Here is a 26,273-nt window from a genome sequence, read left to right on the forward strand (position 1 = left end):
TTGTATTTCTTTTTTTATAGGTAAAAGAGCTGATTACTTTGGGGCAATGCCCTGCACAAAGCCCTTTTAAGGGCTATTTGTAATTTAGTATAGGGTAGGGATTTTTATTATTTTGGGGGGCTTTTTTATTTTATTAGGGGGCTTAGATTAGGTGTAATTAGTTTAAAATTCTTGTAATTTTTTTTTTATTTTCTGTAAAAAAATTTTTTTGTACTTTAGTTTATTTTATTTAATTGTATTTAATTGTAGGTAATTGTAGTTAATTAATTAAATTTATATAATTGTAGTATTAGGTGTAATTGTAACTTAGGTTAGGGTTTATTTTACAGGTAAATATTTGTATTTATTTTAGCTAGGTAGTTATTAAATAGTTAATAACTATTTAGTAACTATTCTACCTAGTTAAAATAAATACAAACTTGCCTGTAAAATAAAAATGAACCCTAAGCTAGCTACAATGTAACTATTAGTTATATTCTAGCTAGCTTAGGGTTTATTTAATAGGTAAGTATTTAGTTTTAAATAGGAATTATTTATTTAATTATAGTTATTTTATTTAGATGTATTTAAATTATATTTAAGTTAGGGGGTATTAGGGTTAGAGTTAGACTTAGGTTTAGGGGTTAATATGTTTATTATAGTGGCGGCGGTGTAGGGGGGCAGATTAGGAGTTAATAAATATAATGTAGGTGGCGGTGGGCTCCGGGAGTGGCGGTTTAGGAGTTAAACAATTTATTTAGTTGCGGCGGGGTCCGGGATCGGCAGGATAGGGGTTAATAACTTTATGTAGGTGGTGGCGGTATAGGGGCGGCAGATTAGGGGTTAATAGGTATAATGTAGGTGGCGGCGGGATCCGGGAGCGGCAGTTTAGGGGTTAATAACTTTATTTAGGTGCGGGGGGCTCCGAGAGCGGCGGTTTAGGGGGTAAAACAGTTAGTATAGTGTGGGTGCTTAGTGACAGGGTAGCAAGAAAGCTGCGAATAAGCCGAAGAGCAGCGAGATCGATGACTGTTAGTTAACAATAGTCCACTGCTCATCGCTCCGTACTTGGTGTGTGGCTGTTTGACAGCTTTCTTGATAAATTTGGCGAACGTATTCAGGTCCACAGCGGCGATCTTAGGCGAGCGTATTGGGGCCGTCGAATGCAGGTAAGTAGACAGCTTGATAAATAGAGGCCCATATCTCATGTGGCTGTTATAAGATTGACTCAATAACTATTTTGAGCTCTGCAGTTGCTATTATATTTAAAAAGTTAATGAAAGGCATTTTAAATACAAAATCTAAAACAAATAAAATAAAATAAATTGTCAAGTCCAAAAAAAACCTTTCATGATTTAAATAGGGAATGTAATTTTAAATAACTTTCCAATTTACCTTTATCACCAATTTTGCTTTGTTCTCTTGGTATTCTTAGGTGAAAGCTAAACCTAGGAGGTTCATATGATAATTTCTTAGACCTTGAAGACTGCCTCTAATATGAATGCATTTTGACCACTAGAGGGCATTAGTTTATGTGTTTCATATAGATAACATTGACCTCATGCACGTGAAGTTACCCAGGAGTGAGCATTGATTGGCTAAAATGCAAGTCTATCAAAAGAACTGAAATAAGGGGGCAGTTTGCAGAAGCATAGATACAAGGTAATCACAGAGGTAAAAAGTGTATTTCTATAACAGTGTTGGTTGTGCAAAACTGGGGAATGGGTAATAAAGGGATTATCTTTCTTTTTAAACAACAAAAAAATTTGTTGTTGACTGTCCCTTTAAGAATTTCACACCATTTAACTTTATTTTATCATTTACATTCAAATCCTCACCTGCAAACATAAAAAGCTGTGAAAAAGACCAAAATGAAATTCATCAAGGTACATGCTGTTAGATAAATTAAAAAATTAAGTGAAAACATGCACAAAAGTATTTTTCTGATAGACAAGAAAATCACTGTAAAGACTGTGACACACTGCAAGCGATGCAGCGTGCAGCGTGATGATGCGACTGTGCTCGCTCAGTGTGTCCTGCCTTTTCATCTCACTTCAGAAGTGATGCGACATGGCGCAAAGCAGCCGCTTCGCATCGCTTGCAGTGTGTCCCAGCCTTAAGATTTGCACATTGAAAATTGTTGGTGGAGTTTTCAGGATGCAAAGTGGGAAAAAAATTATACACAACACCAAATCTGGGTTTTCTAATGAACTGGAACGAAGGTTACCACAGGCCATCAGATCACATGATCTTCCTGTTAAAGCACACCACATATGAAGTAAGCAAAATATACCATACCTTCTAATTATGGGGTGATTTGTTTTGGCAGACTGCCTTTATTTGATGCTCACAGGCAAAAAGTAATTATGGCACCAACAAATCTAAACAGTTCCTAGCCCACACTGGAGCACCAGGTTAGTAAGCATTCAGCCAATCTATACAGGGGGCCACACTGGGGGCCACTCAGCCAGCTATGATAAGCCACCCTCCAATACTCAGCACCAAGCAGAATTTTGAAGACATGGTTTCCTGATTTGCTGACAACAGAAGAGAGAGCAAATTCAAACTCAAAATGATCAACACTGGTTTACCAAAATAAAGGCAACATCAACAGACCTGGAGATCTGGGAGGGCCCGGACCGGCAGCATAGCCAACTGGAGCTCATGCAATGAGTCTTCCCCATAAACAAAGGTAAGTCATTCACTGGCTCCAGTGATTCAACTGGACCACAGTCCCCTCAGTTGGCTTGTATTTGTTATGTCCTATGGCTGGTAGATAATAAAGAATAAATATAGACATTTTTATGGCAAAAATTAATTTATTTGTTTCTGTACAACAATTTATGCAAATATAGTCTAACTAGAATGGCTGGTGGTAGGAATGTCATGGAATTTGAAAACTACATAAAAATCAAAGGAAGGTATTTTGTAGAAAAGTACAATCTTTTTTTAAAATCCTGTAAAAAGTATAGTAATTTGATAGCAAAACGACTTCATAGAGTATAATATTACTGAAAATTTCCTCAAAGATGTTACTGCACTGTTTATGCTGCTGAGATGTAATTAGCTACTGAAGTATAAAGGTGTGAGGAATAAACTTCACATAGTCACAGCCCTTAGTCATTAAGCACAACTGTGCTATATTCCTGGAAAATATGGGAAAGCCTCACACAGATGGTGTTAGATCTATGTACCCCAGAGGGTTTGCTGCTGACCTCAGATTTGTGCTGCTCCAGAGATGATGCTGTAGTGCACATGTGTGTGTTTGGTAGGATAGTAATTTGTAATGAAATATCTGATTATTTCTTATTGCAACTCTGCAGAGATTCCTTCCTTGGCACATGGCAGTATGAATAAAAAATTAAATAGATTATGACATCCAACAAGAACCAACATCCTTCTAATAATCTTCTATCTATACTAGGGAAGTAAATGAAGAAGCCTTCATTTTCTTGTGTGCTATACATGTTGGGTCCTATTTATCAAGTTCCGTATGGAGCTTGATGGCTCGTGTTTCTCTAAAGACCGCTGCTCCATAACCTGTCCGCCTGCTCTGTGGCGGCGGACAGACATAGCCGAAAATCAACCTGATCCAATACGATTGGGTTGATTGACACCCCCTGCTAGCGGCCACGAATATGCAGGGGGCGGTATTTCACCAGCAATTCACCAGAACTACTGGTGCAATGATAAATGCAGAGAGCGTATGCTTTTGGCATTTATTGATGTGCGGCGGACATGAACCGCAATATCGGATCATGTCTGCTCGCACCTTCTTAAATATGCCCCCTAGTCTGATGTGTGAGTGCAGATAGGTCTTGTTTATGCATGTCACACCATGTAAGATCTTACATTACATGATATCAAGCTTTGTGTATGAAGTGTTCTGGTGAGTCGTCTATTGTTGACTCTGGGGGGTAGTTATCAACGTGTCTATTTTACCTGTCTTCGCCGGCCCAATACGCCCGCCTAAGCTCGCCTCACATCGATGCCGCGGACCTGCAAAAATTCGCCTAAGTTATCAAAAAAGCTGTCAAAAAGCCGCGCACCAAGTATGGGGCGATGAGCAGCGGACTGTGAGAATTATCACTCATCCGATCTCGCTGCTCTTCGGCTTTTTTTACAGCTTTATTGCTAGCCTGTCACTAAGCACCCACACTAAACTACACTGTTCTACCCCCTATACCGGCGCCCCCGGAGCCCCCCGCAACTAAATAAAGTTGCTAACCCCTAAACCGCCACTCCTAAACCCCGCCACAACTCTTATAAATGTATTAACCCCTAAACCGCCGCTCCCGGACACCGCTGCCACCTACATTATACCTAGTAACCCCTATCCTGCCCCCTCTATACCGTCGCCCTCTATAATAAAGTTATTAACCCCTATCCTGCTGATCCCGCACCTCGCCGCAAATAAATAAATAGTTTAACCCCTAAACTGCCGCTCCCTGACCCCGCCGCAACCTATATTAAATTTATTAACCCCTATCCTGCCCCCCTACACCGTCGCCACCTATAATAAACTTATTAACCCCTATCCTGCCCCCCACTACACCGCCGCCACTGTAATAAAATTATTAACCCCTAAACCTAAGTCTAACACTAACCCTAACAACCCCCCTAACTTAAATATTAATTAAATAAATCTAAATAATATTTCTATTATGAACTAAATTAATCCTATTTAAAACTAAATACTTACCTATAAAATAAACCCTAATATAGCTACAATATAAATAATAATTATATTGTAGCTATCTTAGGATTTATTTTTATTTTACAGGCAACTTTCAATTTATTTTAACTAGGTACAATAGCTATTAAATAGTTATTAACTATTTAATAGCTTACCTAGCTAAAATAAAGAGAAATTAACCTGTAAAATAAAAACTAACCTAAGTTACAATTACACCTAACACTACACTATACATAAATAAATTATTCCTATTTAAAACTAAATACTTACCTGTAAAATAAACCCTAAGATAGCTACAATATAATTAATAATTACATTGTAGCTATCTTAGGATTTATATTTATTTTACAGGTAACTTTGTATTTATTTTAGCTAGTTAGAATAGTTATTAAATAGTTATTAACTATTTAATAACCACCTAGCTAAAAGAAATACAAAATTACCTGTAAAATAAATCCTAACCTAAGTTACAATTAAACCTAACACTACACTATCATTAAATTAATTAAATAAATTACCTACAAATAACTACAATTAAATACAATTACATAAACTAACTAAAGTACAAAATATAAAAAAGCTAAGTTACAAAAAATAAAAAAAATAAGTTACAAACATTTTAAAAATATTACAACAATTTTAAGCTACTTACACCTAATCTAAGCCCCCTAATAAAATAACAAACCCCCCAAAATAAAAAATGCCCTACCCTATTCTAAATAAAAAAGTTCAAAGCTCTTTTACCTTACCAGCCCTTAAAAGGGCCTTTTGTGGGGCATGCGCCAAAGAATTCAGCTCTTTTGCCTGTAAAAGAAAAATACAACCCCCCCAACATTAAAACCCACCACCCACATACCCCTAATCTAACCCAAACCCCCCTTAAAATTACCAATCAGCCAATCAGATTGAGCTTGCATTCTATTGGCTGATCAGAACAGCCAATAGAATGCGAGCTCAATCTGATTGGCTGATTGGATCAGCCAATCGGATTGAACTTGAATCTGATTGGCTGATTCAATCAGCCAATCAGATTTTTGCTACCTTAATTCCGATTGGCTGATAGAATCCTATCAGCCAATCGGAATTGAAGGGACGCCATCTTGGATGACGTCCCTTAAAGGAGCCTTCATTCGTCGGTAGTCCGTCGGTAAAGAAGGATGTTCCGCGTCGGCGGGATGAAGATTGAAGACCCCGCTTGGAAGATGACATCGCCCGGATAGAAGACTTCTTCAGCGCTTCTTGGAAGATGACATCACCCGGATGGAAGACTTCTTCAGCGCCGCTTGGAGGATCACTTCATCGGATGGAAGATTTCTTCAGCGCCGCTTGGAGGATAACTTCTGCCGCTCCGGGTCTCCTCTTCGGTTCCATCGCTGCTCGGCTGAGTGAAGACGACTCAAGGTAGGATGATCTTCAGGGGATTAGTGTTAGGTTATTTTAAGGGGGGTTTGGGTTAGATTAGGGGTATGTGGGTGGTGGGTTTTAATGTTGGGGGGTTGTATTTTTCTTTTACAGGCAAAAGAGCTGAATTCTTTGGGGCATGCCCCACAAAAGGCCCTTTTAAGGGCTGGTAAGGTAAAAGAGCTTTGAACTTTTTAATTTAGAATAGGGTAGGGCATTTTTTTATTTTGGGGGGGTTTGTTATTTTATTAGGGGGCTTAGATTAGGTGTAAGTAGCTTAAAATTGTTGTAATATTTTTAAAATGTTTGTAACTTTTTTTGTAACTTAGCTTTTTTTATTTTTTGTACTTTAGTTAGTTTATGTAATTGTATTTAATTGTAGTTATTTGTAGTTAATTTATTTAATTTATTTAATGATAGTGTAGTGTTAGGTTTAATTGTAACTTAGGTTAGGATTTATTTTACAGGTAATTTTGTATTTCTTTTAGCTAGGTAGTTATTAAATAGTTAATAACTATTTAATAACTATTCTAACTAGCTAAAATAAATACAAAGTTACCTGTAAAATAAATATAATTTCTAAAATAGCTACAATGTAATTATTAATTACATTGTAGCTATCTTAGGGTTTATTTTACAGATAAGTATTTAGTTTTAAATAGGAATAATTTATTTAAGTATAGTGTAGTGTTAGGTGTAATTGTAACTTAGGTTAGTTTTTATTTTACAGGTAAATTTCTCTTTATTTTAGCTAGGTAAGCTATTAAATAGTTAATAACTATTTAATAGCTATTGTACCTAGTTAAAATAAATTGAAAGATGCCTGTAAAATAAAAATAAATCCTAAGATAGCTACAATATAATTATTATTTATATTGTAGCTATCTTAGGGTTTATTTTACAGGTAAGTATTTAGTTTTAAATAGGATTAATTTAGTTCATAATAGAAATATTATTTAGATTTATTTAATTAATATTTAAGTTAGGGGGGTGTTAGGGTTAGTGTTAGACTTAGGTTTAGGGGTTAATACATTTATTACAGTGGCGACGGTGTAGGGGGGGCAGATTAGGGGTTAATAAATTTAATATAGGTTGAGGCAGGGTCCGGGAGCGGCGGTTTAGGGGTTAATACATGTATTATAGTTGCGGTGGGCTCCGGGAGCGGCGGTTTAGGGGTTAATACATATATTATAGTTGCGGTGGGCTCCGGGAGTGGCGGTTTAGGGGTTAATATGTATAGAGTAGCTTGCGGTGGGCTCCGGGAGCGGCGGTTTAGGGGGTAATAACTTTATTTAGTTGCGGCGGTGTAGGGGGGGACAGATTAGTGGTGTTTAGACTCGGGGTACATGTTAGGGTGTTAGGTGTAGACATCTCCCATAGGAATCAATGGGATGTCTGGCAGCAGCGAACTTGTACTTTCGCTATGGTCAGACTCCCATTGATTCCTATGGGATCCGCCGCCTCCAGGGTGGCGGTTTGAAAACCAGGTACGCTGGGCCGGAAAAGTGCCGAGCGTACCTGCTAGTTTTTTGATAACTAGCAAAAGTAGTCAGATTGTGCCGTACTTGTGTGAGGAACATCTGGAGTGACGTAAGAATCGATCTGTGTCGGACTGAGTCCGGCGGATCGAAGTTTACGTCACAAAATTCTACTTTTGCCGGTCTCTAGCCTTTGATAACTAAGGCGAATCAGCCTTGCCACAAATACGCTGCGGAATTCCAGCGTATTTGAGGTTGACGGCTTGATAACTAGGCCCCTTTGTCTGAAATGTAGCTTGTGTATTAGATCACAAAATGGAGACTAACATTTTGGGAAATGCACAATGGGAATTTTAATTTGGTTTTCAGAAGTCAAGATGAAAATAATATGCTGTTTGCTACAAAATTATGATTGCAACATAAAATAAGTGATAATAAGTGACACTGAGACTTACAAAAGTGTGTGTACAGGGTTCGAGATTTTAAATTTGATCAGGAGTGAAAACAGGGGCAAAAATATATATTTTATCCTGAGAACCTTCCTTATTTGGCTACATCATTTGTTATTCTTTGAGTTAAATGAATAAAAACACAGAAATATCAAGGAGGTGTAACCGTCTGGGCACACATAAAAAAAAGCTAATTAAAAAAACAAAAAACATAATTTTATAGACCAAATTTATCATTAGAAATTTTGGGTTAATTTGAAAATTAATATTTTGTTAAAATATATCTAGAAATAAATGATTATAACTTTGAAGAATTTTTTTTCCCAGAAAGTGGACTTTACTACATGTCATGCAATATAACCAGCATAAGCTATCTTAAATAATGTGACCACACAAATAATGAGGCCATCAAATAGCCTCAAAAAAGACCCCAATGGATTATTAGTCAACAGTCATTGTCTTACAAATAGGTGATATATATATATATATATATATTTTTTTTTAAAGTATTTATATTGAGGTTACTACAATACAGAAAGAAAAAAGAAAATAAAAAGCATGAGATTATATAAACAAAACCATAGTAATACAAAAAAAGGCATCGTTATGAGCATACATGGGGGCTTATTTATTAAATGTCTGTCCGACATGATCCGATCAGCGGATCATGTCCGACAGACATCGGTGAATGCGTAGAGCAATACGCTCTCCGCATTCAGCATTGCACCAGGTGCTCTTGTGAACTGCTGTTGCAACGACGCCCCCTGCAGATTTGCGGTCAATCAACCCCATGGTGTTTTGGCATGTAGGCAGTCGTATGATGCAGGTAATTCTAGATTCTTGTAAAGCGGAGATCCAAAGCTATATGCTTAGCACTTTGTATCATCTATGTCTCATAAATTACCTTCTGATATTGTTTTGTATCATATCGATCTTTACAGCTATCACATATGTCATTGCAGTTGCACAAACTTCTATTATGGCCTAATATATGAATTTACCTAGATAGCATCCTTTATGAGAAGTGTCTCTATTAACTATAACGCTATGGGAACTCTAAAATGTATGCTGTGTATATGAAATGTAGAAACCTCATTTTTCTCTTTTATAGAGGTTTAGTCAACTATAGTGAACCCCTATTTTCAATTTACAAGTTTAATGATGAAAGAAACCCCATAAGAAAATCAATGGTTGCTCTTGGACCTTTATCATAAAGAAGTACTAGGAAGGGGTATGAAATGGGGCATATGTTAGGTATTATCAGGACATGAGTAGGATATATTTTCATGTTTTAACTATGTAAACTGTGAGTGGGGGGGAAACAGAACTGGCAGTAATATAAGAGGATCTCTGTACCATATGGATAATTTAACAACTGGATGAGGAATGCAACATATATCTAAGGTAAGGTATCGCTAAAAGGTCTTAATGAGGGTCAGGCATGTATAACCACAGTACCTATCCCTTCAACTGTTATTAGCATTTGAAGTCTGGTGTAATAACGCTGGCCTAACCAAAACCTAAGGGATTTTACTTTTCTTACTATTAGTTAGAACATAGTCAACAGAATTCTATATGAAAACTTGAGATGTAATCACTAAGGGGGTTGGAAAAAGAGGTATACAAGTAAAATTCTCTGTGGCTATTAAGGAGAGTATCAAAACAACTTTGCATTATAGTCTAATGTAATTTGAAAATACCTCTTAATTTTGCATGATTATTGAAAACCACAGTATAAGTTATATGTGTGAAATTTAACCTCGTATATATATATATGTATGTACTTAGGTAACTATAAATATATGTAGCATTCCAAGCTAGAAGAGCTGTAGAAGTTATACATGTAAAGATAAATTAATCAATGTTGTACTATGAAACATTAAGCTATTTCAAATAGTAGCTAAGCTAAAACTGTATATAATAACAACTGGACCATTAGACTAGTCAAATCTATAGGGAACATACAATATAATAGGCCTCACCATTCAAACATGATACACTAAAATAGAGACTAAACAGAAACTTAGGTTTGTAACCTTCATATAGTTTAGTATCCTAGTGAACATTAAGATCTAAAAAGAATACTATGAGGTGGGAGACTGTAGGAGTCAGACCTGAGGCATAGAGGAAGTTCATATAATAGAGAACATATTGGCTTACAGTATTTCCCCCCTCCTGAGGTCCACATAAAACTTAGTGGGATAAGAAACTGTCATAAATCTGAAGCTGGAGTCACCATCTTCGTGGTGTGGCCTGCCATACCGCTAGTAGTTCTATGCTGTGTAGTAGTTATCCCACACCAGATAGCCAAGGTAGATGGCTTCTCAGAATAGCGTGACATAAACTCTCTGTCACTGGTTTAAAGTGTCCCTCGGTCGTGTGTTCCCAAGAATCACACTTTTCCCTTGTGCGGTGTAGGTTACCCCATTTAGAGTATGGCAGGTATTAAATAGGATAGTTAGGCTCTTTGCAATACCCTTTGCTGATCCGGAATCAGGTCTGATAGTTTGACTTGCTGCTTCCATGGGATCTGTTTCTGTGTCCCTCCATGAGTCTTGAAAACTAAGTGGTGAACGCTGGAGCCCAAAAGCGTCATCACATTTATACTCAGCTGTGGAGGCAGAAATGTAAGTATCTTGCGCTGCTGGGACCATTTCTGCTGATAGGAATGCCATCTGGAGCGCATGTTCAAACTTATCTCTGTATTCCTCTATGCGGCAACTTACTTCCTTGATGAGAGATGCCGCGGATACCATATTACGACTTATTAACAGTTAATACACTTAGGGAAAATGGAATAGAGTATAGCAACAGCCTTAGGAGCATATGTGATCGGCCTTGCCCAAAATGGCGAAGTATTTGCGATGTGCGCTGCTCAGTTCTCCAGTAGATTGCGGCTTGGATAAGGCTATCTAAGAACTCTCGAAGTCTCCAAGCCATTCCGTCAACACAGTGTGTTTACCCGTCTGGTGCCCTACTGGTACTGCTATCCAACGTAACTATTCCAATTGTACTTGCAGGTATAGCTACACTGCCGTTCATGTACTGTTGAGGTAGAAAGATGGCCATCCCAAATGGCCTCAGCACAAAGCGTCAGAGAACTACGGGTTTCTTATGTCTCTCCAATGTTGCAAAACTTTTGTTGCAGTATAGGGATGCTAGAGGTTGTCACTAAACATATCTATACTTAAGGTACAGTTTTGGGCAATTTTACACTTATTTGTCAGTATTTAAACAGCTAATGAAACTTTAATTAATCTACATGTTACTCTCAGACTAGTCTTTTCTTTGAATGCATCATTCTATCTAGCATTTATTTAGTGTATAATGTCCCTTTAAGGACCCGGAATTTCAGACAAAAACTTACCCTAAAGACCAGAGTATTTTTAGCATTTTTTTCTATTACTCCATTTAAACAGAAAAAGAGCCTTCTTTTTTTGTAGACAACCCAAGGTATTGATCAAGGGCCAATTTGGTATATTTTATGCCATCATTTCCCTGCCAAATGCAATCAAATAGATTTTTTTTTCCATAAACCTTGGAGTTTTCACTGAAATTATTTACATATAATGTATGCAGTCAAAACAGAAATAGTTGTAAAAGCTTTTCTGGGATCCCCTTTGTTCAGAAATAGCAGACATATATGGCTTTGCCTTTTGGTAATTAGAAGGCTGCTAATTGCAGCTGCACACACACTTCTGAAATTGTAAGGTTAAGTTTAGCTTTAGGGGTAGATTTACCAAGCAGTGGATGCTGCTATCTACCCCCATACTTTCTGTCTCACCGGAAATGTAAGTTAAGAAGCAGCGGTCATAAGACCGAGCTTCTTAACTCGACCGCCACCTCTGAGGCGGCAGACAGCAATCAGCCAGATCGGATACGATCGGGTTGATTGACACCCCCTGCTAGTGGCCGATTGGCTAGACTAGAAATGCTTGTGCAATGATAAATGCAGACAGCCCAAACATTTATAAATCTACCCCTCAGAGGCCGAATGATCAAATATCTGTCGGACCTGATCCGACAGGTCGGATCAGGTCCGACAGACATCTCTGAATGCTTAGAGCAATACGCTCTCCGTATTCAGCATTGCACCAGCAGCTCACAGCAACGCCACCGCCTGCAGACTCGCGGCCAATGGGCTGCCAGCGGGGAGGTGTCAATCAACCCGATCATACTCGATCGGGTTGAATTGTGGCGATTCCTGTCCGCCTGCTCAGAGCAGACAGACAGGGTATGGTTATCTTTAGACCGCTGCTTCATAACTGCTGATTCTGGCCCTCAAGCTCCAAACGGAGCATGATAAATGGGCCTCTCAGTGTTAAGATTACCCTCCCGCCCCCTGATCCCTACCTGATCCCTCCTAAACAGCTCTCTTCCTCCCTCACCCCCCACTGGTCCCCACCATCTTAGGTACTAGCAGACAGTCTGCCAATGTGAAGCTTTAGGGCATTTTTTTTAATTTTCTGCAGAGTATTTTCCCCTAACCCTCCCACCTCCACGATCTCCCCAAACAGCTCTCTAACCCTACCCCTCTAACTAGTATTCGCTATCTTAGGTACTGGCAGCTGGTTTCCAGTACCCAGTTCATATAATTTTTTACCTTTTTTTATTTATTAAAAATATAAAAGGGGGTATATTTGGGGGGGGGGGGGGTGAAAGCTATGTTTTAATCATAGACCTTTTTTTCCAGACAGGAGCTAAACATAACTTTGCTAATACACATTGAAACTGCCTAAGTAGCTTCGGGGCTGATTTGCTCATGATAACCTGCAGCCATAAGTTAAGGACTAGTCTTACGATCACTGCTTAATGCGTCCTCAACCTCAGATGTTGTGTCACACAACCAGGACTAATTTGTCTATGATGACTGACAAGCAGCCCAATCTTAAAGGGACAGATCACATTACACAAAAACACACACAATTCAAAAGTATGGTAATACAAATGTGAGAGAGGTAGAGTGATATAGTGTGGTAGAGATATAGGGGCCTATTTATCAAATGTCTGTCGGACCTGATCCGACAGTGCGGATCAAGTCCGCAAGACCTGGCTGAATGCGGAGAGCAATACGCTCTCCATATTCAGCATTGCACCAGCAGCTTACAAGAGCTGCTGGTGCAACGCCGCCCCCTGCAGACTCTCAGCCAATGGGCCACCAGCAGGGGGTGTCAATCAACCCGATCGTATTCGATCGGGTTGAATTCCGGTGATTCCTGTCCACCTGCTCAGAGCAGGAGGACAGGGTTATGGAGCAGCGATCTTTAGACTGCTGCTCCATAGCTTGTGTTCCTGGCGAGTCTGAAGACTCGCCAGAAACACGGGCCCACAAGCTCCATGCGGAGCATGATAAATGGGCCCCATAGTGACTGAGAACTTGTTTTTGCACCCTGATTACTTTAAACTGGGATCAAGGAGGTAGAAATTAGCCAGGGTGCTGTGTAAAACTCTATATTGACCTTTCTTTTCAAATTAGTTATCACAGAAAGAAGAATGAGGAAAAATCACATCATAGATAAGCCAATTAAAGGGACAGTATACACCAATTTTCATATAACTGCATGTAAGAGCTATTTCTATAAAGAAGAATATCCAATATAAAACCTTTGAAAAACGTACTTAGAAGCTCCCAGTTAAGCGCTGTTGATGAGGTTAGGCTGGGACACCCACTGAAAGCATGAACAACAGACCCTCCCCTGCATATGAAAAGTCCCATTACATAAACAGGAGCTAGAAGGAGTCTGTAGACTTGAGTCTACACCAGATACTTTGTGGCTTGGTTAGGAGTCTGAAAATCAGCACAATGTTATTAAAAAATAAGCAGAACTATACATTGTTACAAACACACTCCCAGATGGGCTATATAAATGGATCATCTACAAAACATTTATACAAAGAAAAATCTAGTGTACAGTGTCCCTTTAAGGGCCAGATTGCGAGTGGCGAGCTAACAGTTGCACACAAGCTCTTTGCGCACATCGGAAGTAGCATGCGTAATACAAGTTTAAAGTTAAACGAGTTAGCTTGAGCACAATTGAACTTAACGAGCTTTGGGATAGTGCAACTTCACAGCTCTGGTTAAATGTTACGCTCAGCAAAAAATATTGCACAAAACACATAAAAAATACCTTTAAAAGTAGAGTTACACGTGAGGTATGTAATGCGTATGGGAGGGGAAATGATATCCCTTTCTGTGAAATGGATGAAAAATAGGTGCACTCTTAGGGACCCTAGGTTTTTCATGCTTTAGATGCAACGTTTCCTTTTATTATTAATGAAAGCCTCCTTCTAACAAAATAGTTCACATTCGAGAAGTGGCACCTGAAAAGTAAATGCTTGAGCGCAATCGTGATTTACGCTAGAATGATTACGCGTCCTCAGAGAACTGTTTCGCAAAACAAAAAAGTTGCACAAAACAGATAAAAAAAATACATTACAAATTACAGTTACACTCATAATAATACTATCAAATAAAAAATATAAAAGCTGCAATATATGTGCTGCAATTGATCTCTGAGTAATGCTGACTGGGAGCTATTCACAAGGCACACTGAATGGAAATATATAGACACATACAACATATTCAGCAAGATCATAGTTTGCACAAATAAAGTCCTGGGCCATGTCTGACAATGTTTATAATAAAATCTACCTGAGCTGGTATCCTGCAATTGCTGTTTAGAATCAGCTGTGCTCTACACTCCATACACAGATTCCAAGGCAATATTTTCCTTGAGCATCTCCTCCCATGGATGATAAGTGACAGGCCAGGATGGTCCACCCCCTGTTTACATAGCGTACTCATGCTTCTGCATTTTTATTAAACTCTCTTCTGCAGTTACGCTGAAGATGCTTTATGCAGGCAACTGACCTGTTCTTGCAAAGTTCATACTGCAGCATGGATCTCCCAAAAACAGCTTGCAAATCTTTCTTGGATTGTGACAGTTATGTTGCATCAGACGAGCTATCTGATAGTAGGTTTATGAAAGCACGTTTCTCAGCATAGCTCCAGCTTTCCTCCCATAGATATTGTTGGTCAGTGGTATGCTGATCCTTCCTCCTTGTGATTGGGGGCTATTCCTAATGGTCTGCTCTTGCCCTGCTCTCTCCATATGACTTTTATGGTTGCCTCCCCCACTATGCAGAGGTTATCTCATCCCACCTCTGTCTGCTACCTTTCCTCCATCTGCCTGTCTGTAGGCCTCCTGTATTTTATAACATGAGGGATAGTAAAATCCACCTCCCACAATCCCCCTCCTGTGAACCACAGATGCTAATTAAATGTAGCCACCAATAAGTGCGTTACCCAGGGTGCTGAACAAAAAAATGGTCTGTCTTCTAAACTTACATTCCTGATTTTTCAAATAAAGATACCAAGAGAACAAAGAACAATAGATAATTTGGTAAATTAGAAAGTTGCTTAAAATTGCATGCTCTATCTGAATCATGAAAGAAAAAAAAAATTGGATTTCATATCCCTTTAAGCACATTTAAATAAAATGGATACATCAACAACTAAAATGAAGAAAGTGAAAGGAAAGGCTTAAAAGGGAGAGGGAGGGTTTACAATGAAGAGTGGGTACTAATAAAGGGTAAATAAGAGGTGGGTGTCTGTGTGTTCGAAGGAGAAAACAAAAAGTGTTCTATGTGCTTACTAATGTGTGGGAAAACCTACCAATATATTGTTGTGAAAAAGGAAATATAAACAAGAAAAAACTCTCCAAGCTACCACTATTAAGCCAAATGGGGTAGATTTATCAATGTGCGGTCGCCACACATCGATAAATGCCGACAGCATATGCTGTTGGCATTTATCATTGCACAAGCATCAGAAAGTAGCATTGCACAAGCATCAGAAAGTAGCTTTGCTTTTAACTGTTGCTGGGCCAGAGGCTCTAGGCATTTATAACAGTTTTCAATTATCAGAAACTGATGGTGATAATTATGAGCTTGTTATGGAGAAATTTACAACTTACTGCACTCCCAAGAAAAATGAAACTTATGAATGTTTTGTGTTTAACTCAATGGTACAGCAACTCCCCTTTTCCTCTTTCTGACCACCATCTCCTTACCTGCAACATATCATCCCTTCCCACAACTCTCCCACCTTCTACTCCTCACACCAAACTTCACAGAAGCATTAGGTCTTTAGATCAGCAACAACTTGCTAATTCCCTTCAACCGCTCCTCTCATCCTTCTCTACCTTTTCCTGCCCTGAACAATCTATTTGCCACTATAATTCCACCATTTTATCCGTCCTTGACAATCTCGCCCCTCTTTCCACTGCTAGGAAATCACACACTCATCCCCAGCCCTGGCATACTCCTCTGACACGGTACCTATGCAGATGTTCCCGTACTGCTCAACGGCATTGGAGAAAATCACGGAGTTCAGCCGATTTTCTTCATTACAAATTCATCTTGAACTCCTACTACTCTGCCCTTAATCTCCACAAGCAACACTACTTCTGTACTCATCTCTAATCTTTCTTCAAACCCAAAACGTCTGTTCTCGACTTTCAATACTCTCCTCCACCCTCCCCCACTTCCTAATACAACTTCTCTGTCAGCCCAAGACTTTGCCAGTCACTTCATTAACAAAATTGACTCCATCAGACATGAAATCAGCTCTCAACACAATTCCATTCTCTCCCCCCCTCAAATACTCTCACTCAACCACAACCCTCATAACCTGAAACTTAGTTCATTCTCCCCTGTTACTGAGGACGAAGTTTCAGCACTTATACTACGCTCTCACCTCACTACCTGTCCCCTTGACCCTATCCCCTCACAGCTGCTCCCCTCTCTCTCTGCTACCCTTACCCCTATACTAACACACATTTTCAACCTCTCCCTCAGCACTGGTACCTTTCCCTCATCGATGAAACATGCGCTGGTCACACCTATCCTCAAAAAACCTTCCCTTGATCCTACCTCCCCATCCAACTACCGCCCAATTTCCCTCCTCCCTCTTGCTTCAAAGCTTCTCAAAAAACTAGTATATGCACGCCTATCCCATTTCCTTACGTTAAACTCCCTTCTTGACCCGCTGCAATCTGGATTTCGTCCCTATCACTCCACAGAGACAGCTATTGTTAAGGTCACCAACGACCTACTTACAGCAAAATCAAAAGGCCACTTCTCTCTGCTTATCCTCCTTGATCTGTCCGCAGCCTTTGACACTGTCGACCACCCTCTTCTGCTCCAAACCCTCCAATCCTTCGGCATCTGTGACACAGCCCTTTCGTGGCTCTCTTCATATCTGTCAAACCGTACCTTCAGTGTAGCCTTCTCTGGGGCCTCCTCTGCCCCGTCACCACTTTCTGTCGGAGTACCGCAAGGCTCTGTCCTCGGTCCCCTTCTCTTCTCAATCTATACGTCATCATTAGGTTCCCTAATTAAGTCCCACGGTTTCCAATATCATTTGTATGCCGATGACACCCAAATCTACTTCTCTGCACCAGAACTATCTCCTTCCTTGCTAACCCGTGTCACTAACTGTCTTTCTCACATCTCTTCCTGGATGTCCTCTCACTACCTCAAGCTAAATCTCTCCAAAACTGAGCTCCTCATTTTCCCCCCTTCTTCCAAAATCTCCACCCCCAATATCTCTATAACTGTCGACAACTCCATCATTACCCCTACCCCGCACGCCCGATGTCTTGGGGTCACATTCGACTCAGATCTTTCCTTCACTCCTCACATTCAGTCATTGGCTAAATCCTGCCGCTTCCACCTTAAAAACATCTCTAAAATTAGACACTTCCTTACACAAGACACAACTAAGATTTTAATCCACTCTCTCAATCTTTCCCGCCTTGATTACTGCAACTCTGTCCTCTCTGGTCTCCCCACCTGCCGCCTAGCTCCTTTACAATCCATAATGAATGCCTCTGCCAGACTCATCTTCCTTACACGTCGCTCTTCATCTGCTGCGCCTCTCTGCCAATCCCTTCACTGGCTTCCTCTTGCCTCTAGGATCAAACACAAAACTCTCACCCTGACATACAAAGCCCTCAACTGCACTGCTCCCCCCTACATCTCAGACCTTGTCTCCAGATACTCTCCCTCCCGTCCCCTTCGCTCTGCTCATGACCTCCTACTCTCCTCCTCTCTTGTCACCTCATCACACTCCCGTTTACAGGACTTCTCCAGACTGGCTCCCATCTTGTGGAATTCTCTGCCTCGCTCCACAAGACTCTCTTCTAGTTTTAAAAGCTTCAAGTGCTCCCTAAAGACTCTACTGTTCAGGGATGCATACAACCTACGCTAACCTTTCCTAATACCAGTTCCTCTCCTCCATTGCAATCCCCTGAACCCTCTTAGCATGTAAGCCTAATAGTCCAGCTGTTTGTAGATCACCTTCTTAAGAGCTGACTACAACAGTGCAACTCTTGGCAGGGCCCTCTACCCTATAATTGTTTTGTTCTACTCCCCCTTCGTTTATAGCGCTGCGGAATCTGCTGGCGCTCTACAAATAACTGATAATAATAATAATAATAACCACATGAGACTGTAGAAGAGTTTGTCACTGACCTCAGATTAAAAAGCAGGTCTTGTAATTTTGGTGTTTTGCAAGAATCACTGTTTAGAGACAGACATGTTATAGGCTGCAACAACAAAAAAACACGTGAGAGACTTCTCAGGGACTGTGACTTGACACTGCAAAAAGCTATCACAATATGTCAGTCTGCTGAACAGACCAGAAAACAGCTAAATATAATGCATAAAGACAGCACTCAGAAAGTGGTGAATGAAGTAAGGAAATACCAGTCAGCAGAGACAAACGGAAGGTAAGATACACCTATATTAGACAGGAGACAGAGTAAATCATATAGCAAAATAGATGCAATACATAGATATCATGCTGGAAATGCGGCAAAGTCCATGAGAAATATAATAATTTTACCTCACAGTGTAAGGTACACATCTGCATGCAGTGGAGACAAATGCCTCTGGTGAGAAGGATCTTTTTGTACATATGGTGCAGCAGGTGTCAATGCCTGATAAAGAATGGATTTTAAAAGTGGCAGCTCATTGTACAGTAATATCATTCAAAGTGTATACTGGAGCAGATACTAATGTGATTCCTGAGAAACTATGGGCAAGACTAAAGCCTAGACCAAAACTGCAGAGACAAAATAAAATACTGAGAGCATATAATGGACTTGAAATCCCTACTGTGCGACAATGCACTTTGTCCCTACATCATAATACCACAAAAACAAGACACTGATTTGTTGTAGTTCCTGGAGAAAGAGTTCCTATATTTGGTTTACAGTCTATACAACAGCTAGGGCTGGTCAACAAACTGTTCGCAATGACAAAAATTAGACATAAGAGCAGAGAGCATTAACAATGAACTAAATGACACTGAAGCAAATATATATCTAGTGGCAGAGTAATCAGAAAGCCACAAAGACTCATTGAGGAATGTTGAGAAGTAAGGTTTGATTGCTATTTATTTGTTTCCCATTATATTTATATTGTTTATTATTTGTTTGTTTTTTTATTTCTGAAAAGGGGAAGATGTGTTGAGTAAAGTTTGCAATGAACTTTCATTATATCATTGCTACAAGAAATAAGTTCAAGGGGCAGGGGGACACAGGAAACCGGAAGAGATCTAGTACAGTCTAGTTTGGAGTTGCATTGCAGTCAGTCATGTAATAAAGTTATTGCAGAAAAGGAGGGCGGAGCTAGCCAGCCTAGGAGATGGCTGCTTTCTCTTAGAGCTCCTCAGCCCTATCTGTATGAGAACGATTCAGGCTCATGCCTCACTCAAACTAACAGACACAATTTTCGGCAAACACATTCACTCTGTGGCTAGCCACTCTGGGATCGTCTATTTGCAATTTTAAACACTGGAGCACCTCCTAAAATTGAGCGCACGACTGCGGCCTTCACACACCCGCCAACGCTTCTAAGTGAGACACCATCACATCGGCTCTCACGGTTAGCCCATAACAACTGAGCAACTTAGGTCGAGGCAAACCGGAGCGGCAACAAAGCACTGGGCAACAAGTCACGGCTTCCCGATGCGGAGATGAGTCACGCGGTAGGCCGCAGCCTAAAATAAAGTATTACGCGCACCTCGCACAACAAAAGGAGAAGTCCGGCACTAACAGCTGAGGCAGCAGAGTGAGATACATCTCTCAGCTAGACCTATGTCCGGCAGCTTTACTGTGGGGATATATTTGCACTAAGAACATATATGTTCATATCGCAGCACCGGCACATAATGTAACACAAAAGGCTCAAGCATTAACCCCTACATGCCTACATAGAATAGAACTTTGAATAAACTGCAGAGGGGCAACACTACACATAGCTTATTGCCAACATAAGCTTCTCCTCATCAAAAATTTAATAGTGAAAAGACCTGGGGGCACAATCCTTTACCTCATTTGAGAGATCACGCTGCAACCTACTTTCTCCTACTGAAAGGGGCATAACTGTCAGTACAGATCCTAGAGTCACCTCTCATTTCTTTGCAGCTCCTAACTGGTGTTGCAAACCTCTCTATCTACGCTAAAATGTCGCCAAAGAAAGGCAGTAAACCAAGTAAAAACAGCAAGCAGCTGAAAGCCACATCTCACACTGTAAATACATTCTTTAAGACCTTGGAAAATAAAGCCAATGCTTCAGAAGAAGCTGACCCCCCTGATCTTGTCTCAGGCCAAAGTTCATCAGAATCTGAAAGTGATCAACCTGCAGAAAGCATTACCATACCCACAGCTCTATTTCACTCAATCCCCTCAAAAAAAGACTTTTCATCACTAATAACTCAAGTCAAGCAATGCATTAAAGATGAGATCTCTGACCTCAAGAAAGACATCTCTGAAATAGGACACAGGGTAGAATCACTTGAAAACACACAAGATGCCCAGGCAGAAGCTATCTCAGAGCTCCATCACACTATTCAACGTCAGGGTGCAAACATTTCAGAGCTGGAAGATAAACTGGACGACGCAGAAAACCGCAGCAGGCGCCATAACATCAGACTAAGAGGAATTCCTGAAGCTGTTGCAACACCTGATCTAGAGCAATACCTTCAAAACTTTTTCAGTACCCTGAAAAAAGAAGAAACACAGACAAAAATTGAAATTGACAGGGCTCACAGAGCTCTGCGCCCCAAACCACAAATAGGCCAACCGCCAAGAGACGTTATAGCCAGAATCACCAATTACCAGATAAAAGAAGAATTAATGAAACTTGCAAGAGAACAACAACCCCTCAGGTACGACAATGTGGAGATACAGGTTTTCGCTGATCTATCTCAAAGGACACTCTCCAAACTCAGAGATCTTAAACCACTAACATCGCTCCTACGGAAGAGAAGCATCCAATACCGATGGGGTTTTCCCTTTCATTTGATAATACTATGGAAGGGCAGACGCCTGTCATGCTCCACTACAGATGACATCTTACCTATCTGCAAAGAATTAGACATTCAACTGCCACAACTAGATGAGGGCCTCCCCGCCCATATCAAAGACCACAACACCACAGGTCCTACACCACTCCCGCAACGGAAGGAATGGATTCCAGTCCGTCAAAAGAGAACACAGAAGCCCGCTTCACCCCAGATGTCTTCTAGAGGTGATACAAGCTGACTTTAACATTTCGTGGTAAACCTCACTTTTTGTTACCACTCTTCCTGCCCCAGTTTAGATTGGGGCCCATATTTCTTTATTATTGGTTTATTGCTGCACGATGTTTTTTCTTAGTTCCCTTTTATTGCACTGAAATGCTTGATTTTTTTATAATATGCTGACTGTTAGTCATTAGCAAAGTTTAATGGTTCTCATACAGTTGGGAGTTTATCTCCTTAAATTTAGGAATGTTTAATGTACTTAAGATGGAAACTGTATTTTGTTTCTTTTTTCTCTCTCTCTTTACTCCCTTTTCTCTACCTTTTTCTGCTCTCTCTATCTTTCCCCTCTTCTGTCTCTTACCGTGTGCACACATGACGTCTAACCTATTAGATATGCTGGCATCCTTCAAAATAAACTTAACTTTCTCACACAACCAAAATGAATAGACACTCACCACATGAACTAATTATTTTTACACAAAATGTCAAAGGCCTAAATTGCCCCCAAAAAAGGAGAATGGCCATTAGTGACCTCCAGAAAAAAGGTGGGCACATATTGATGCTCCAAGAAACGCACTTTAAATCTAAAAATATTCCCAAATACTTCTCCCCACAATATCCGCAGCACTTCCACAGCACAAACCCTAATAAGAAAATCAATGGGGTCAGTATTTTGCTCCACAAATCCTTACCATTCACTAAGATACGGTGCATTTCAGATAAGGAAGGTAGATATATCTGCCTAAAAGGCTTACTATTTGGTAAACCGGTAACCTTAGTAAATGCCTACGCTCCTAACTCCAGACAAGACCAATTTATAAATTCGATTTCAGACTTAATTGTAAAAGAATTAAAAGGCTCCCTTATAGTAGCTGGAGATCTCAATTTCCCTCTAGACCCTACGGTTGATTGCTCAAACCCAGAATCCAGAACAAAAACCCCTAACCTACCCAAGATTTGGCGGAAATTCAAGTCCTTAGGCATACACGATGTATGGAGATACTTCAACCCCCAAAAACGTGACTACACCTTTTTCTCTCACCCCAAACGCAATTATTCCAGGCTAGATTATATATTAGTAGATCACATACTCCTATCTCACTCCAAACTTTCACAGATAAAACACACTTCCTGGTCCGACCGCTCCCTAGTTTCGTGTCATATTAACTGGCCCTCTGCTCCACTTAGGGCCTTCCAATGGAAATTAGACGACTCCATACTGCTAGATCCAATTCATGCAAAGCTCTTCGCAAGTCATATAAAAGACTATTTTGCACATAACAACACTCCAGATGTGAACGTGGCAACCCTTTGGGAAGCCCACAAATGCACAATCAGGGGAGAATTTATTAAAGCAAAAGCACAAATCAAAAAGAAAGGTAGACTAGAAATAGAAAGCTTAACCTCTGAAATATCTGACCTAGATTACACCCACAAAATCAACCCCCTGGATAATGCTGTTCTTGAGGAACTCAGAGTAAAGAGAGATAAACTGAATTCCATCCTTCATATCAAAGCACAAAGGCAATTGCTATTTCTCCAACAAAATTTTTATAGAGAGGGTAATAAGCCAGGGAAATACCTTGCAAGAGCTCTAAAAAAACAACAACAGAAAACCTATGTACACTCTATAAAATCAGCTCAAGGTAAAATCATAGAAGATACACACACTATAGTGAACGAATTCAAAGTATTCTACCATAAACTCTATAACTTATATCCCAACAGGGACACCCAAAAACACCGCCAACTTTGCTCTCAATACCTTAAAAATATTCCACTCACACAATTGACCCCTGAGCAAAGCGAATTACTGGAGAAACCCATATCCACCTCAGAAGTAAATGACGCAATCCGACAGTTAAAACAAAATAAAGCCCCAGGCCCAGACGGCTATACAGGTCTCTATTATAAAATATTTGCAAATTTACTAATCCCACCCTTAACAAACCTATTTAACCACATAAATGCCTCCCGTCCCTTCTCTGATAGCATGCTTCAAGCAAATATCTCTGTTATTGCCAAACCAGGTAAAACTACTGACTCCCCAGCCAATTATAGACCCATCTCCCTACTTAATATAGATCTAAAACTCTACGCCAAAATTTTAGCCACCCGTCTTAATAAAATCCTACCGTCCTTAATCCACCAAGATCAAGTGGGTTTTGTGCCCCATAGAGAGGCTAAAGATAATACAGTTAAAGTTCTCAATCTCCTAGAATACATCTCGACAACCCAATCCCCAACTGTTTTCCTATCGACTGACGCCGAAAAGGCATTTGACAGACTAGACTGGACTTTTCTACAAGAAACCCTAAGACGATATAACTTCCCAGACTCTTTTATTCAAAAAATCCTAGCCTTATATACCAACCCCACAGCACAAATCAGAATAAACGGTACGCTTTCCGACCCCTTCGAAATCAGAAATGGATCCAGACAGGGATGCCCCTTATCCCCACTCTTATTTATCTTAGCCTTAGAGCCGCTCGCTATTAAAATACGTCATAATAACCAGATACGTGGAATAGAGGTAGGTGACCAAACTCACAAGTTAGCCATATTCGCAGATGACATTCTCCTGACACTCACCAACCCGCTCCCCTCCCTTAGAACAACTATTTCAGAGTTAGACCACTATGGGACTGTATCCAATTTCCTGATCAATATGACAAAATCTGAATATCTCCCTATCAATCTTACTAACCAATCTCTAGATGAATTGAAACTATCTTGCCCCCTCAAATTGCAAACAAAATTCTTAAAATATTTAGGCATTCGCATTACCCCCAACATAGCAGATCTCCGCATACATAACTATGGTACCTTAATCTCAGAACTTAAAAACCTTACCTCAACTTGGCTACCCAAAAACATTTCATGGCTAGGCAGAATCCACACAGCAAAAATGATGCTATTGCCAAAAGTATTATATATCCTCCAGACAATCCCCATCCCAGGCACCCAGAAAGACCTGGATATCTTGCAAAAAATTATAAATGATTATATTTGGAGACGCAGACCCCCTAGAATTAATAAAAACACGCTTCATAAACTTCCTAGTGATGGGGGATTGGGGGTCCCTCATCTTCGCTCCTATAAACTTGCCATTTCGTTGCAAAGAATCTCAGATTGGTGCAAAATCAATGGCCCAAATCCCAAACAATGGGTACAAATAGAAAACACCTTATCCTTGTCGCATAACTTAGATGAGATATGTTGGAACCCTGGTTTCTTCAATAAATACAGTATATCCTCCTCATCCATAACAAATGAAACATGGTCAGACTGGAGACAAATCAACAAACCACTGAACAAAATCTCCTCTCAATATTCTCCTCTCACCACACTTCTAAATAACCCAGAATTCCCACCAGGCCTTCACCAAATGCCCCCCCAGCTCGCAAGACCTTCCAGATATCTTCCTATATACCTCTTGACAGATAATAATCACAAAATCAAAACCAAAAACCAACTGGATTCTTTAAATCATCCATTTCTATCCTCTTGGTTTCGTCTTAACCAGGCAAGACACTACATAACCACACACAAGGATATAAAGAACCTAACACGACCTCTCACTCCCTTTGAACAAATATGTCAATCAATAGAAAATACACCTAGAACAATCTCCAAACTACATAAACTGATCCTACAAATGACCTTTCCACTTCTCCCTTCTTATACAAAAAGATGGGACCTAGAACTCAAGACGAACACTGCCCCCAAAATCTGGACGCGCAGATTCGACACTCTAACACACTCAGCACATTCAGCCCAAGCTAAAGAGACCAACATCAAGATAATGATGAGATGGTACTTAACTCCAGCAAGGTTAAAATCTATATATAAAAACTCATCAATGCTATGTTGGAGAGGCTGCACACAAGAGGGACACCTTACCCACATTTGGTGGGACTGCGATCTTATAAAACCATTTTGGTCACAAATTTTTAAACATATTAATAAAATATTAAGCACAAACATATCTCCCACCCCAGATTTAGTTTTACTCTGCCAACCCCCCGCCATCACTTGTAAGATAAGAAAACACCTTTACCACTTAATGCTCAACGCTGCAAATCAGCTAATCCCTAGAAAATGGAAATCTACATTAATCCCTGCTATCCAGGAATGGATAACATTGGTTCAAAAAAACCTCCTTCTGGAAAGATTGCACTACCTCAAACTAGGTCAAATCACCCTATACCAAGATATGCTCTTCTTATGGGAATCCTTCACACTCGCTGATACATAGACTCAAATCAACAAACGGTCTCCCCTTTAAATTCTATAAAAAAAAACTATCCCCCCCCCTCTCCCCGCCACCACCGAGACATTTCTGCCCTTATCATATACAACTTGTAATGATCTATATATGGTTGAATGCATAGAAATTCTAACCACAGGCTAGTGAAGTGGGCAAGTAAACAACATCAGAAGAAGCAGAGAAATGAGACCACTGATTGTGTACACGGTTACCATGTTAGCTCCCCACTATCTTTCCATTTCCCATCTTTTCCTTTATTCTACTCTTTTTTCCTTTCTCTCCTTAATTTATGTTAAGTGCTAATTTTTTGAGATAAGTTTACTCTCATTGCCTCACACTTATAATACATTATGTCTTGAGGAATGTATATCAGCATCCCAATTGGGCAAGGACACCATTAGTCCTA

This window comes from Bombina bombina, chromosome 3, assembly GCF_027579735.1.
Source record: "Bombina bombina isolate aBomBom1 chromosome 3, aBomBom1.pri, whole genome shotgun sequence".
Taxonomy (NCBI): Eukaryota; Metazoa; Chordata; class Amphibia; order Anura; family Bombinatoridae; genus Bombina; species Bombina bombina.